The sequence below is a fragment of the Schistocerca gregaria genome, chromosome 1, assembly GCF_023897955.1.
Source record: "Schistocerca gregaria isolate iqSchGreg1 chromosome 1, iqSchGreg1.2, whole genome shotgun sequence".
In the NCBI taxonomy this organism is placed as follows: Eukaryota; Metazoa; Arthropoda; class Insecta; order Orthoptera; family Acrididae; genus Schistocerca; species Schistocerca gregaria.
The window spans coordinates 1,172,746,842-1,172,762,999 of NC_064920.1; the positions used below are offsets into that span (position 1 = coordinate 1,172,746,842).

General features: G+C 48.9%; 1 protein-coding gene across 10 annotated transcripts in view; it reads left to right on the forward strand.

Annotated features, from left to right (window-relative positions):
* The window catches only part of LOC126284288 (zinc finger MIZ domain-containing protein 1), a 138,471-nt gene that overhangs the window by 69,618 nt on the left and 52,695 nt on the right, over positions 1-16,158 (forward strand). The gene's annotated exons all lie outside the window — the stretch shown is intronic.

A 16,158-nucleotide genomic window follows, 5' to 3' on the forward strand; every position in this document is an offset into this window, starting at 1 on the left:
TATACATTCCGTACGTGCTCAGTGAAGTGTATCCTCATATCACAAAGCACAATACTCACTTAAGAACTGGTATATCTGCAGAAGACAGATTTACTGTAACTCTCCGATTCCTTGCTACAGGAGACAGCTAGGTTAGGAGTTAGGTTAGATTAGGTTAGGTCAGATCTCCAATCTTCTTAATCTGTTTTTGTGTTCAGGGTGCCTCACGTTGTAAAGCGCCTCATCGGCTTCATACGTCTCTATTAACTTCGTAGTTGTCGTTAGACACCAATTGTATTTACCGGCAATGTTAATAAAAACACTACAGATGACCGAACGCTGCAGCGATGCTGGCGCTCCAAGTGGTAACAAGTAGTACTGCAGTGAAGAGAAGACAAGCGACTTCTTTGATCAAATCTACAGCGAGGCCCTAGATTCGATCAAATATTTGACGACATTTGACAAAGTTCCCTATTACACCACCAAATTTCTTTTACAAGGATATTGAACAAAGAAATTTGATAGTATAATGCCGGCCTTAGAGAGATTCGAGCCTACGCGGGGAGATTATAGTAATACACAAAGTGCTCTCCGCGAAACTGTGCGAAGTGAGTTGCGGAGTATAGATATAGATGTGGTTACAGTCATATGCTAATAGAAACTGCAAATCACATCTTTCGAACTACTGCACTTAAATGAACGAACGTATATTCGTGTGTTTCTTACAGGTTTTACAGAACACGTTATCATAACCGCAGGGTCCGCATTCCTGGATATATTACATTACCAAACAGTTTTAGAATCTGTTGCAGTACCTCAACGTCTTGCCCCATGCAGTGAAGGCGTCTGGCACCACTGATGATGATGATGATCGATCCGACGAATCTGGACGTTAAACGCGGATGCTTCGTGTTGTTCGAGAGGAGCGGTCCACGTGTCGGTACTGGGTTCCATTCTCTTCCCTCTTAATGCACAGCACAGAGATGACGCAGAACTCGACACGAGCTCATTGTACACAGGCGCTTAAGACATAACACAAACTCCACGAAGAAAAAGGTATCATTGTGCGCGAGGAAGGAAAATCTTCCTAATAATGCGGGTGAAAAGCCCACCTCATCGGTCTCACAACCAACAACGCTCAACGAAAGGAAGGAAGGAGGGGAAATTTAGATTGGAACGACCCATCGATTGCGAATTCATGAGACGGAGCACAAGTTCGAAACGGAGAATGTAGCCGGCCTTGTTCTTTAAAAGGAATCATCCCGGCATTTGTCTTAAACTGTTCACAGAAATCACAGACACCTCAAAATCTAGATCACCGGATGGAGATTCGAGCCATCCTCCCGAATACGTGTTTGTTATTTTACCGCATTGCCATCTCGCATGCGAATGCCAAACGAGGCAATTTTAACCTCGATTACGTGTGGTTGGTGACAAATGATCGACGTGCGAGTCTAAACGCGAATTTCATTTCTCTCGTTGCCGAGATGAATTTTCTAATCCGCTTCTCCTCCCTCCCCCCGCCCCCCAACAACACACTACACTACTTCCCTTTCTTTATCTGATGGAAGCATAAATTTATTTTATTCACTGACGAAAGTTATTTGAGCAGGTCTTCACGAAAATGCGAAACCCATCGTGGCACCCTCTCTATAAGGACTAGGCTAGAACAAAGGCAGTTCTGATTCCCATTTCTTGTTCTTCTAGGGCATACGTAATGGATACTGTTGCTTATGTATATCCCAGATACCTGTGCTGCTACAGGTGTCTGGTTCCCCAATTTTTTTGCAAATATAAAATCTTATCTTCATGCATAACAAAATGCCTCTTAAAAAAAGTTTCTGCCGTCCTAGGTCGGGTTTTCTGTGTCCCTATGTCTAGTCTAACTTCGCTTCTACGCGTAAGAACTGGGACGACATCTGCTTTGGAAAAAAATATCTGTCGCGTCCCATGTCTCATTTTCCCAATTTCTGTTAACTCTTCCGCATATGCCTGTAATAAACTTGTTCAGCTCTTCATACCAAAATACTTCACTTTCTTCATCACTTAGTCTTAATACTGTTTTTAGTTGTTGGTCTCCCTTATTGCCATTGTCTTATTCGGCTGAAATTGTAAAATCATATGTTGTTCCAATCTTTATTTTGTGTAAGTTATGAGCGTGGCCTAAAAATTATTTTAATATTACATTTATGTATTGGGTGGCGACTAATTGGCATATTCCTTATTTCATGCCAGGAAATTATGTTGCTTTTGGTACTGACTATTACAGGAAACATTGGGGTTAAACTGCTCATCGACAGCAATGTCATTGAAGACAAAGAGGCGCGCATAGGAGAAATGGAGGAGGCATGTTGGCGGTGGTCTTCTGAATGAAACCAATCTGCCACTCACGTTAAGTTACGTAGGAAAACTAGGAGGAACCCGAATGTGTGTAAGCACAACGTGGTTCTCTCGGATGCACCACCATTTCTTAAGCCACTACGGGGCTGTATGAGAATTGGTTGGTAAGTTTCGTTGAGGATGGTATTACAGAGCAGCATTTATTCTAAAAATTTCTCTCAGGTCTGTCACTTTCTAATGTTTGGGAATGGGCAGCTTAAAGTTTTGTTTATCCTCTCCCGTCACAGCCGACGTGCTGGATGCGCTCTGCGCCAGAACACTAAATTGGCCGCGCGGTCGGTGTGGGGAAGACTACGCCATTTGCAGCGGCGCGCTCACGGTGGCATCCGGTCAGCGATCGCTCGTCCACAAATCCGGTTCTCCGCAGCTGAAAGCCGCCCGCAAAACGCGAGCCGAGGTGGCGGCGCGCTCTGCGCCCTGCGGCGTGAGGAGAGGAGAGGTGGTTTATGTGTTGGTGAGTGGCGTCGCGCCGTGTCCGGCTGCGCGGCCGCCCGCCAAGGCCGGCCGGTGAGCGCCGAAGCGCGCCGAGCGCAGCCGAGCGCCGCCGAGCGCCGCGCGCATGCGCCCAGCCGGCCGCCGCCCGGCGTTGCCACGTCCGCTCCGCCGCTCCTCGCCGTGTCGTTCCAATGACCGATACGCACCCGTCTGCCCGCGGCCACAGCCACGGGGCGATCCGGGAGCGAGGAGGGGGTTAGAAATAGACCGCGCCGCAGCAGCAGCCGCAGCCGCGGCGAGGGTGTCGCACCGCCGCCGGATGAATGGGGCGCGCGGCCCGAGCTCTCCCTCTGAGGGGGAGAGAGTCGTGCTCGTGCACAATGGACTCGTTTCAACAGTCTTACCAGATTGCTCGTGTGGCAAGTACAGGAAGAAGAAAAGGCAGCAACAGTCCCATATTACTTTCTTTAAACCATTTATTTAACGCCTTCAGACTTTCTGGCTACAATTGTGCACATTAAATTTTACTGTGTCCTTGCTGCAACAGATGTACACTCCTGGAAATTGAAATAAGAACACCGTGAATTCATTGTGCCGGGAAGGGGAAACTTTATTGACACATTCCTGGGGTCAGATACATCACATGATCACACTGACAGAACCACAGGCACATAGACACAGGCAACAGAGCATGCACAATGTTGGCACTAGTACAGTGTATATCCACCTTTCGCAGCAATGCAGGCTGCTGTTCTCCCATGGAGACGATCGTAGAGATGCTGGATGTAGTCCTGTGGAACGGCTTGCCATGCCATTTCCACCTGGCGCCTCACTTGCACCAGCGTTCGTGCTGGACGTGCAGACCGCGTGAGACGACGCTTCATCCAGTCCCAAACATGCTCAATGGGGGACAGATCTGGAGATCTTGCTGGCCAGGGTAGTTGACTTACACCTTCTAGAGCACGTTGGGTGGCACGGGATACATGCGGACGTGCATTGTCCTGTTGGAACAGCAAGTTCCCTTGCCGGTCTTGGAATGGTAGAACGATGGGTCGATGACGGTTTGGATGTACCGTGGACTATTCAGTGTCCCCTCCACGATCACCAGAGGTGTACGGCCAGTGTAGGAGATCGCTCCCCACACCATGATGCCGGGTGTTGGCCCTGTGTGCCTCGGTCGTATACAGTCCTGATTGTGGCGCTCACCAGCACGGCGCCAAACACGGATACGACCTTCATTGGCACCAAGGCAGAAGCGACTCTCATCGCTGAAGACGACACGTCTCCATTCGTCCCTCCATTCACGCCTGTCGCGACACCACTGGAGGCGGGCTGCACGATGTTGGGGCGTGAGCGGAAGACGGCCTAACGGTGTGCGGGACCGTAGCCCAGCTTCATGGAGACGGTTGCGAATGGTCCTCGCCAATACCCCAGGAGCAACAGTGTCCCTAATTTGCTGGGAAGTGGCGGTGCGGTCCCCTACGGCACTGCGTAGGATCCTACGGTCTTGGCGTGCATCCGTGCGCCGCTGCGGTCCGGTCCCAGGTCGACGGCCACGTGCACCTTCCGCCGACCACTGACGACAACATCGATGTACTGTGGAGACCTCACGCCCCACGTGTCGAGCAATTCGGCGGTACGTCCACCCGGCCTCCCGCATGCCCACTATACGCCCTCGCTCAAAGTCCGTCAACTGCACATACGGTTCACGTCCACGCTGTCGCGGCATGCTACCAGTGTTAAAGACTGCGATGGAGCTCCGTATGCCACGGCAAACTGGCTGACACTGACGGCGGCGGCGCACAAATGCTGCGCAGCTAGCGCCATTCGACGGCCAACACCGCGGTTCCTGGTGTGTCCGCTGTGCCGTGCGTGTGATCATTGCTTGTACAGCCTTCTCGCAGTGTCCGGAGCAAGTATGGTGGGTCTGACACACCGGTGTCAGTGTGTTCTTTTTTCCATTTCCAGGAGTGTATTTCTACGATGTAATGAACACCCTTAGCTGCTTACAGACTTTGACATACGTCAACGGGGACAGATGAAAATGTGTGCCCCGATCGGGACTCGAACCCGGGATCTCCTGCTTACATGGCAGACGCTCTATTCACCTTTTTTTCGTATTCTCATTTTGTTCGTTATAGTTGCTTGCAATTCTGCGTGGCGGACGTCCCCTGACGCCCGTTGAAGTTTATTATGGAGCAATTCACTCAGTTTTTTTTAATTTTTTTTATTTTATTACAGCGGGGTGCTAACCCTCTGACCGAACACGCTGAGCTAAGGTGCCGGCAATCCATCTGAGCCACCGAGGACACAGAGGTTAGCGCGACTGCAGACTTTATCTGTGGCACGCCTCCCACGAATCCCACATTCTCAACATACTGTCTCGCGCCACATTCGTAGTGCTCCCGTCCATTATACTCGTTACTCGCGGCGCGTTGCCGATTCCCGTAAGACTTCTGACACAACTTGTGCATTCGCACAGAGGAAGAAGATGGTCAAGTGGCCGGTGAGCCTTAACTATATATATATACTAAGATGGTATCTGTTCTTTCGGACACGTCCGAAGGAACAGATACCATCTTAGTATATAGATGTATTTCTTCCTAATGAAAACCTGAGGAATTATTTGTGAATGTTCAGCTTTATCATCATACCAAGTACTGCCAACTGTTGGGCGTCACTACGAAAATATCAACAAGGCAGTGTAGCAGTACGCAGGAACTTGCGACCACCAGAATACACGAATCTGGTGGTTCACTATATTCCACTGTATAACTGAATAACACTATTGTTATTTTCTACGATAATTATTCGTACTTCGTTATTTTGGTCCATAAACTGAACCAAGTGTACGAAATAATTTTTGAAAATGGGTACATATTTTCGTATAAATATTGCATGTAAAAACATTAAAAATCGCCTAAGAACTTTACCACATCAATAAGTGTTCCTTCCTATAAAAAAAAAGTTCAGGCCTGAAGGTGTAAGTGGGCGATAACACCATACCAGTTACTCATCATGACTTACGATACATACACTTAATGCCGATACATTCCGATGTTTGTACGTACTCAGGCTTCTGTACCTCCTGGCTACTTTTGCCTATTTTATGCAACGAGTGAAATTATCCTGTTTCTTTTAAGGCTGTCCTCAACGCAGAAGTTCGTTAGAGCACCGCAACAGTATACTAGCCACGGTCATGTTGGTGATCGTAGCCCGTGCTTTTGGTCTAGCGGTACCCAGCGCTTGTAAACCGAAAAGTTGCGGAATCGAATCATGGTCGGGTCATGGAATATTTTGCTCTACTTTTAACCTCTTCTTCGCCAATTTGAGGTGTCAAGCGCCTCAGGAACGCTACATTAAACTGTAGGTCCACTTTCCCAGTTAGGGAGGTACAAGTGGCCGAAGCAACGTCCAATTCCAACACAGCACCAGGCCGTTTTAGAGTGACGCGGAATCATTACTGCACATTGTACACCCTTAATTTCCTTCCCAACTTCGACCTAATTTACCCAACCACAGCCGGATTTGAAAGATACGATAAGTGGGAAAAATAAATCTTGGGACTGACTGAGATTTGCATCTCGAGCCTCTGGATTTTTAGTCTAACACTTAAGCGACGGAGACAGACTTTAACTAAGTAAATCCTAAGAATTTACATCATTAACGAATATGTGCTATGGTAATGAATATTCTTTCCTCAAATAGGGAGAGCTTTGTTGATGAGGCGTGAGGCACCCTGAAACAGCGTTTATGAATGAATCTGAACTGACTCACTGGCGTTCAGCGATCAGAAAAGAACAGGAAGAAAATTGGATCATAACCTAACGCCTTGCCGATTTGGCCGTCGCTAAAAATGTCACTGTGGGGCAAGAGTGAACAAGGAAGAGAATCTGACCTTTATCAAGCAACATCTTCCGCACTAACCTGAATGTAACTTACTTCCGTGTCACACCACAAAACGAGGAGTGAACTCTTGGCCCGGTTTTATTGCTGATGTGTTGGGACTTCGTCCAGGCTGGAAGTAACGGAAATCGAGAACAACGAAAATCAGATGGCTCCTCCGAAATACATCGCATGAGTGTCTTGAACACAGAGCCGCCTTGCAGGGTAGTTCTGTGAAGTGGAGTACCATCCAGCTCTTCTGGGCGTTTCTTGGATTGTGCCAGCAATAGTCGGACGTGGCCGCAGAGGTGTGGAATAAGATGGCGAAAGCCCCGCGAATGTGGGAGGACGGTGAAGAGCAATCAGGCCACGGCGGCCGGTGAGTCCGTGTGTAGTGGCTGCGCACGTGTTGTGTCGGTTGGAGGAGGAGGGGGGGAGGAGGAGGAGGGGTGGGGGAAGGTGCGGGCCAAGTAGCTGCTGCGCGGGAAAAAAGATTCGCGAGCTGCTCCGTGCCGTGGTCGGAATTTCCAAAATCCAAGGTTGCGACCAACAGGCGAGGACAACTGCTGTCTGAGCAGACGGTTCACCGGAGTCGTAACAGCGCGGAAGCTCAGCTACATGGTAGCTCGAGTTAAATACTCTTGACAGCATTCGAACCTAATAAAGTGACGAGGAAGTGAATTGGAGCAATATTTTTTTTTAACGCGATCTGATTAGGGCCGTCGGTCCCTGTCTTAAATCGGCCATCTTCAAGAGACAACGTCTCTGTGACGAGGTTGAGTTGGAATAGGTCCACGTGGACATGAAGTAAGATTTTGTTTTGGCTCTCAGAGGGACAGTCATGCACACGATTGGTGGTGTACTAGGAGCTCGAAAGTAGCCAGATCATCGGCAGGCAGATCATCGGCAGACAGATCATCGGCAGACAGATCATCGGCAGGCAGATCATCCCCTCTCTGTCTGAGCTCCCACTGTGGCGAGGGTCAATCTTGGCACGAGCGGGCGAGGTGGCGCACTGGTTAGCACACTGGACTCGAATTCTGCAGGACGACGGTTCAGATCCCCGTTCGGCTATGCGCAGTAAAGTTTTGCATGATTTCCCTAAATCGCTCCAGGCAAATGCCGGGATGGTTCCTCTGATGTAATCCGAGCTTGTGCTCCGTCTCTCATGATCTCGCTGTCGACGGGACGTTAAACTCTAATCAATTTCCTTCCTTCCATCTCGAAAGGCTAGTGTCTTGTGAAATAGACTGGTTCTGCCAGGACCAGGTTTCGTATTTCTGGAAATCCACCAACTCGTGTTTTTTTACCAACGGAAAGAACGTATCAGTGTGCAGCAAGTCGCCTCCAATTCCTCATAACACTACATTTTACTTATTTATTGCAGTTCATTTGACACGCAAGTGCCACTATAATCCAATCCTTTATCCTTCGTATTACAATCATAAGGTTATCCGTACCAAAACAATATGTTTCACATGTTGAATGAGTACAATACAGTGAAACGATCATCAACTAAAATTTAAACCCATCGATGCACGACTATTTTGTTTGTGTTGCACACACGGTTAAGGCTTCGTGACTGACCCGGAGAGACTTCGAGTATCAGAAATCCCTTGTCGTGCATCCTAACATATCTTCTTGGCATCCGGCCAGCTGTTGTACCTCCTGGCTTTTGTTGATATCTTGCGGGTTACCACTGTTCTAATTCCAATACTGCTAATTCCAATTCTGCTTCTATAAAGCTGTTCAAAACTAGCAGATGCGTACTGGTAAATGTTTAAATAGCAAGTAACCTAACATTACTGGCAAGAGGTCAGGCAAGCAAGTTACGGAGCTGTATCTTCGAAATTGTGTGCAGTTATCCTCTGACGGACATGTTCTGGATCTCCTGAAGGACTGTAAAATGGTTCAAATGGCTCTGAGCACTTCTGAGGTCATCAGTCCCCTAGGACTTAGAACTACTTAAACCTGACTAACCTAAGGACCTCACACACATCCGTGCCCGAGGCACGATTCGAATCTTCGACCGTAGCGGTCGCTCGGTTCGAGACTGTAGCGCCTAGAACCGCTCGGCCACCACGGCCGGCACCTAAAAGACTGTACAAATCTTCGGAAGAAACGTAAGCCCTAACATATTCCATCAGCTGGCAAACCAAGTTTCTGAGTATCGCTAGTGAGATGTATCATGGCCTGACCCGGGATAAAGCGTTTCAGTTTTAGCCTACCCTCGATATCAAAGAATACACCGCGAACTCTCTGGGCTTTGGAACATAAAAACGCCGGTGACATTAAAAAATATGTTTTCCTCTTTGGGCACAGTAGTACTTAACACACGCAGTTACCGCTTTAGTTGCTGTTAATTTCGAAATGAGATTAGCAAAGGTAGGGGCGCAAATGAAGCTTTCGGTCCGACGTCCGTGTACGACGAGGAACGTAAGACACATAACATCAGCTGTAAAAGTCAAGAATGGATTAAATGCACCGCGTTCCTTCGGAAGGAAGCATCCCGGTATTCGCCTTACACGATTTAGGGAAACCGCGGGTGGTTCATATGGCCCATGAGCGATACGTGACTGAACATCTGAGGTCATCAGTCCCCTAGACCTAGGACTACTTAAACCTATCCTAAGGTCACCACACACATCCATGCCCGAGGCAGGATTCGAACTTGCGACCGTAGGAGCAGCGCGGTTCCGGGCTGAAGCGCGTAGAACCGCTCGGTCACAGCGGCCGGCAGACCGCGGGTGCCTGGACTGCAGTTTGACCCCAACCGTCTCGAATGCAACTCCCTCGTCTTTGCCACTGGCACGGCTGCGGCCTGCTGGCGGATGGGTCTGCCGTGTGCGGGCGTGCGGAGAGAGCGGACGCGGAAGCGTCGGTGCGTGCGCGCCTCTGGAGCATTCCGCGGCCAGGAAAGCCGCCCGGCGCCGCACCCTCCGTGTCTCAGTCGCCTACTCGCCACAAGTAAGTCCGAGCAGCCGTCTGGCGTTTTGTTCCCCTACCGAGCTCGCCTGTCACTAAACTACGGCGCCAAAACTGCGTGTGGTGCGAGAGCTGTCTGCCGTGCGGTTGCTACATCTACACTACGACATCAAAAGCATCCGGACACCTGGCTGAAAATGACTTACAAGTTCGTGGCGCCCTCCATCGGTAGTGCTGGAATTCAGTATGGTGTTGGCCCACTCTTAGCCTTGATCACAGCTTCCAGTCTCGCAGGCATACGTTCTATCAGGTGCTGGAAGGTTTCTCGGGGAACGGCAGCCCATTCTTCACGGAGTGCTGCACTGAGGAGAGGTATCGATGTCGGTCGGTGAGGCCTGGCACGCAGTCGGCGTTCCAAAACGTCCGAAAGGTTTCCTACAGTATTCAGATCAGGACTCTGTGCAGGCCAGTGCATTAGAGGGATGTTATTGTGGTGTAAACACTCCTCCACAGCCCGTTCATTATGAACAGGTGTTCCAACGTGTTGAAATACGCAATCGCCATCCCCGAATTGCTCTTCAACAGAGGGAAGCAAAAAGATGCTTAAATTATCAATCTAAGCCTGTGCGGTGATTGTGCCACGCAAAACAACAAGGGGTGGAAGCCCCCTCCGTGGAAAACGCGACCACACCATAACACCACCGCCTCCGAATTTTACTGTTGGCACTACACACGCCGGCAGATGACGTTCACCGGACATTCGCTACACCCTGCCATCGGATCGCCACATTGTGTACCGTGATTCTTCACTCCACACAACCGTTTTCCCACTGTTCAATCGCCCAGTGTTCACGCTCCTTACACCAAGTGAGGCGTCGTTTGGCCTATCCCGCGTGATGTGTGTCTGATAAGCAGCCGCTCGACCATGAAATCCAAGTTTTCTCATCTCCCGTCTGACTGTCGGAGTACATGCAGTGCATCCTGAGGCTGTGATGGTCTGGACAGATGTCTCCCTATTACACAATACAACCCTCTTCAACTGCAGGCCGCTGTGGCCGAGTGGCTCTTGGGGCTTCAGTCCGGAACCCCGCTGCTGCTACGGTAGCATTTCGAAACCTGCCTCGAGCATGGATGTGTGTGATGTCCATAGGTTTAAGTAGTTGTAAGTCTTGGGGACTGATAACCTCCTAAGTTCCATAGTTCTTAGAGCCATTTGAACCTCTTCAACTGTGGGCGGGCGCCTGTTAGCCGTGCGGTCTTAGGCGTCTTGTCACGGTTCGCACGGCTGCCCCCGTCGGAGGTTCGAGTCTTCCCTCTGGCATGGGTGTGTGTGTGTGTTGTCCTTAGCGTAACTCAGTTTAAGTTAGTTTAATTAGTGTGTAAGCCTAGGGACCGATGGCCTCAGCAGTTTGGTCCCATAGTCCTTACCACAAATTTCAACTGTCGGCGGTCTCTTGTCAGTCAACAGACGAGGTGGGCCTGTACGCATTTGTTGTGTACGTGACCCTTCACGTTTCCACTTCTGTATCACATCGGAAACAGTGGACTTAGAGATGTTTAGGAGTGTGAAAATCTCGCGTACAGGCGTGTGACACAAGTGACACCCAATCACCTGACCACCTTCGAAGCCCCGTGAGTTCCGCGGAACGCCCGATACTGCTCTACCACGATGTCTAATGACTACTGAGGTCGCTGATATGGAGTACCTGGCAGTAGGTAGCAGCACAATGCATCTAATATGAAGAACGTACGTTTTCGGGGGTGTTCGGACACGTTTGACGGCATCGTGTACACCAGTGCTGCGCAAGCCACCTGGTGGCGGAGGGTGCTTCAGGTACCGATCTCTCCTTCCGTGTTCCACACGGAAGTGGCGCTTGCGAAGAGTGACTGTCAGTGGGCCTCTGCATTAGCTCCTAATTTCTCACTGTCGTCATTCTGTCAGACGTGTGTGCAAGGAAGTAATCTGTTGTCCGGCTCCTCCCGGAAAGTGCGCTCTCGAAATTCCAGTAGCAAACTTTTCCGCGATGCGCAACTCCTCTCCTGCAGCTTTTGGCAACTGAACTGTAAAAAATAGATGAGAGTCCATCCTTGGTACCTGGAAAATTGAAATATGGTGACAAAATGAGGGAAGAAGAACGACAATAGAGTTTAAAATAAGAAAAAGTCGAAGTGGGCTTGGCTAAGGTCGTATGGTAAATTCTCCACGCTCTAGGAATTGAAACAACAGGAAATATGCCGTCCAAACATTTCAAACATCCATATTTCTTTGGCTGAGAAGATATCTCCAGTAATCAACAAAACCATCAAACTATATTTAGAAGACAGTAAATGTGTCCTTTAACTCGATCCGTTGAAAACGTTTATATTTTTACGTTTTTATTTACGCATTATGCAGGCTTTCCCTTTGTCCAAGGATTGTGAAATGTAAATAACTTTTTGCTTTAAGATATTTCGTCCGTCGTGTAGGAGAACACACGCAGGAGAAAATTCGGTCCCGCGTGCAACCTTTGGCAGTGTGTCACTAAAATAAAACTAGCAACAAAATAAATATTGCGAAGACACAAAATCCATTACTACCGTAATATAGCAATGAGCACGGTGAGAATAGGTTAACTTGCTATACTATTAGAGGAAGCCTGTTTCGAGCGCATGCACAGTCTGCAGTTACCAAAACGAGCATGTCGGTGCGTATTGTCAGTCAGCGACACTGGGACTTTTAATGCGAAAACCATTAGAAGTTGAGAGGCATTCGAGCAACGGCTAGATGCATGTCGTAGTTACTAGTTGATAAAATGATAGTGACTGCAATGCAAATGAAATGTGAGTGAGGTCGTCAAGAGAACAGATGGAAGTGGGACTAGGGGAACATGTCGAAACTATATGGATACATATCGCTGAAGGTCACACTGCAAGACGTGGAGCCGGCCTTTACCAAACAGCGAACTCCAAATGGCTGGTGACGATGTTGCAAGTAAGACTGTAGTTGCTTTAACGAATCTCCGTCACAGCGTCTACCTTGTCGTACGGGTTGCCGATCTCTCTCCTGATTTGGCAGATTCGTGTAAACTCTGTGGCCGGATGCCTTTGCTGTCACCGCTGAAAAGTGCAAACTTTGTTTGTGTGTAGCTGTACTTTAACTGATTGGGTATTTTCTGAGGCGAAAGCTGGGGATCACTTGCCATACGAGCGCGGAAAACCTTGTAAAATCCACATTCACGCTGGGCGTTGCGCCGGAGCAAAGATTCGATACGTCTGTCTCATCTCCGTGTCTCGGAAGCTAGCGCGCTGAACACTAAGCTGTACGAACGGTCTAGTTGTTCTGAACGAGTGTTATGTAGTGGCACGCCGCATGTTAACACGTGACAGTGGCGTGCAGATCTGGCACCGAAATACTGTGACCAGTCGCACACGAAACCATCTAACCAACGATTTATGTTATTATAGGGAATATTTCTCAAAAACTACGGCATATTGAACCAAATCGGAAACATGTCGATATTATTTTCAGCGTCGACCATCTGTATGAAATTTCGTCCACTTCCATGACCCTTAGGCAGAAAGTCTACACCTGTTGTGTAAAGTGGCCAAAGAGCGTAAACCCCCAACAAGGCAGAGTCGCGCCTTGATTCGTTCCCGGATCGTGCATAAAGGCGTCGAGGCAGACTTGTTTGCGCCGGAGATGCGAGACGATCCAGCTGACGTGCGCACAGCAACTCGTGCGGTTCTGCGTCAGCACAGCACAGCACGGGCCGCCTCGCAGGCTGCTGAAGGTTCCCTGCCTACCGTTTCGCAACCCAGTCGCACTAGTTCCGTTTAGAGAGGGCTAGCTAGGTTTCTCGTAGCCGCCGCAGAAAGACTGCTAGCCTGCAACTGTTGCAGCTCGCAGCTTATGCATCGTAGATCAACGAAACGTTGACCCTTTTTGTAGTTTTCTACCTGAAACATCTACATAGCACTTGCTACTGCTGCTGTAGCTCAGTTGTAACTGTGAAAGAAGGGCAAGCACGTGCCGCTTTAAAAGGCTGATGTAGGAGAAAGAAACATGGTGTTCGAGACGTCAGTGGCAAACTTCTTGTCATACTTCTTCTTACTGTTAAAGAAACATATCCGTCTTTTCAGTGTTGCTCGTAAATGTCGTGATTGGTCTTAGTGAACGCGTCGAACCGTAGCCAGCTAATAGTTCTGCACGTAAACCTAAGTTGTTTACTTTTGACTTTCTCCATTCAGCGTGGACCCTGGTAAACATTGGATAGGTTGAGCAGGACATAATTTAACGCCCCCCCCCCCCCCCTTTCCGTTTGTTGTGTACTTTTTTACATTCTAGAATGCTGAACATTGCTCGAATTCCCTCCAGAACCGAGCTGATTACCGAAACCTCTTTAAGGCGAATTCCGGGATGGTTCCTTTGCATGACATTACTGGTTCCTTTCCCCTCCTTGTCCAGTCAGAGCTTGTGCACGTATTTAAAAACCTCGTCGTTATAACCTGATATTCCGTCCTTGCGAGCGTATTTTAGGAGATATTATGTTCTAAGCTTTTATAATAATAAGCGTTTTCCGTGCTCTCGGCCGGCCGTGGTGGGCGAGCGGTTCTAGGCGCTACAGACTGGAACCGTGCGACTGCTACGGTCGCAGGTTCGAATCCTGCCTTGGACATGGATGTGTGTGATGCCCTTAGGTTAATTAGGTTTAAGTAGTTCTAAGTTCTAGGGGACTGATGACCTCAGAATTTGAGTCCCATAGTACTCAGAGCCATTTGAACCATTTGAACCTTGCTCTCATACAAAAGTTGCTGTTATAACCGCTCAAGAGGAACGAAGGCTATTCGGAAAGTAAGGTCCGATCGATACTGAAATGGAAACCACAGTGAAATTCCGTGTTTGTTGGACAGTGTCTACTACGCCCGTCCATCGCGTCACGTCGTTCATTCCAATTCTGAGCGCACAGTGAGAACGTAAAAATGCTTAGAAAATAGTGCCTCCCGCCAGGTGTGAGTAACTGTGCGAGATTCGCCCCTGATTTCATGCAGCCCACACAACGGAAGTGTCAAGCATTTCCTCGTTCGTGACAATTCTCGGCGGCACACTGCAGGAGCAATGAAGACGCTCCTGCAGCGTTTGCGATGGGAACTGTTTGATCACCCACCACACAGCCCGGAACTGTCTCCCTCTGACTTTCGTCTCTCCTCGCATGAACCGCTGGCTATGAAGACAACGATTTGGCACCGACAACAAGCTGCAGATCAGCGTAGAGAATTGGCAGAAAGAACAGGCGGCTGCCGTCTATGACGAGGGTATTTGAAAGTTAGTACAATGCTACGACAAATGTCACAGACGGAATGGTGACCATGTGGAGAAGTAGCTGGTATGGTAGCTGACTGTTGCAAATGCAACGTTTATGATTTTTTGTTTCCCATTTCTCGACCGATCGGACCTTACTGTCCTAGTAGCCCACGCGCTATGTCACACAGTAGGAGCCCACAAATACAAGTAGACCGCACGGCTTCCCGAGTAGGAAGGCGTGCCCCGCGGATTAGTGTCGAGGTCCGATGTGCCGAACAGCCTGTGGTTGGTTTTTAAGGCTGTTTTCCATCTATCTCGGCGTATGCGGGCTGGTTCCCCTTATTTCGTCTCAGTTACACTATGTCGGCTGCGCAAAACACTGTCTCCACGTACGCGTACACCATCATTACTCTTACTATGCAAACATTTGGGGGGGGGGGGGGGGGGGGGCGAACCGCACAATAACCCTTGGTTAGGTGTGGGGCGGCGGTGGGGTGGGTAGACTGCTGTGCCCTGTTGTGGGGTTGTGAATCACTGAGGGCTACGATGAGACGGAGCCTGTTCGTCAATACAGACACACACACACACACACACACACACACACACTACAACTAACCTTGAATACCATGCATGTCATTATGACTTAAGGAACCGGTAATTCTTTTTACCTTAACCGTTTACTCTGGAAGTCTTTCTATGAATCAGGGTGGTCGTTTCTAAACTTCGAAATTACCAGATATCTTGTTTTGCCGTTGTAGGCTCTATTCATTGTTATGCGGTGGAGAGATACATTTTACATTCCCCTCGTCATCATCTCTTTTTCTCTCTGACTATTTTCTAAAATAAGTAAAAGATCTGCAAGTTGCCTTCCTCCTCTAGTCTTTCCATGCTAGCTCACAATTGTTTTTTACTGAGGAGCTTCGTGAAATGCTGAAACTATTGGGCATTTAACAACTGTGAGGTGAGTTAGATTGTCCATAGAAGAAAAGATTTCAATGTAGCCGTACCTCGACATGTGCTTTTCTCCTTCTCCGTTCCTGTAACTTAGACTGCGAGACACAGTGAACTGTCGGCTTACAGCGTGTACCGAATAGTAATCTTCGAACAGCTTGTGCGTGTTTGTGTACACTGTAACTTCGGGAGCAACCGGGTGCATCTATTTGCGCGGAATAGTCGGCCAGGAAAACACTCGTGCTGGCCGGTGCGCAGGGACTAGGGTCGCAGCGGGGTTTTGGCGTGATTTCCCACGCCAG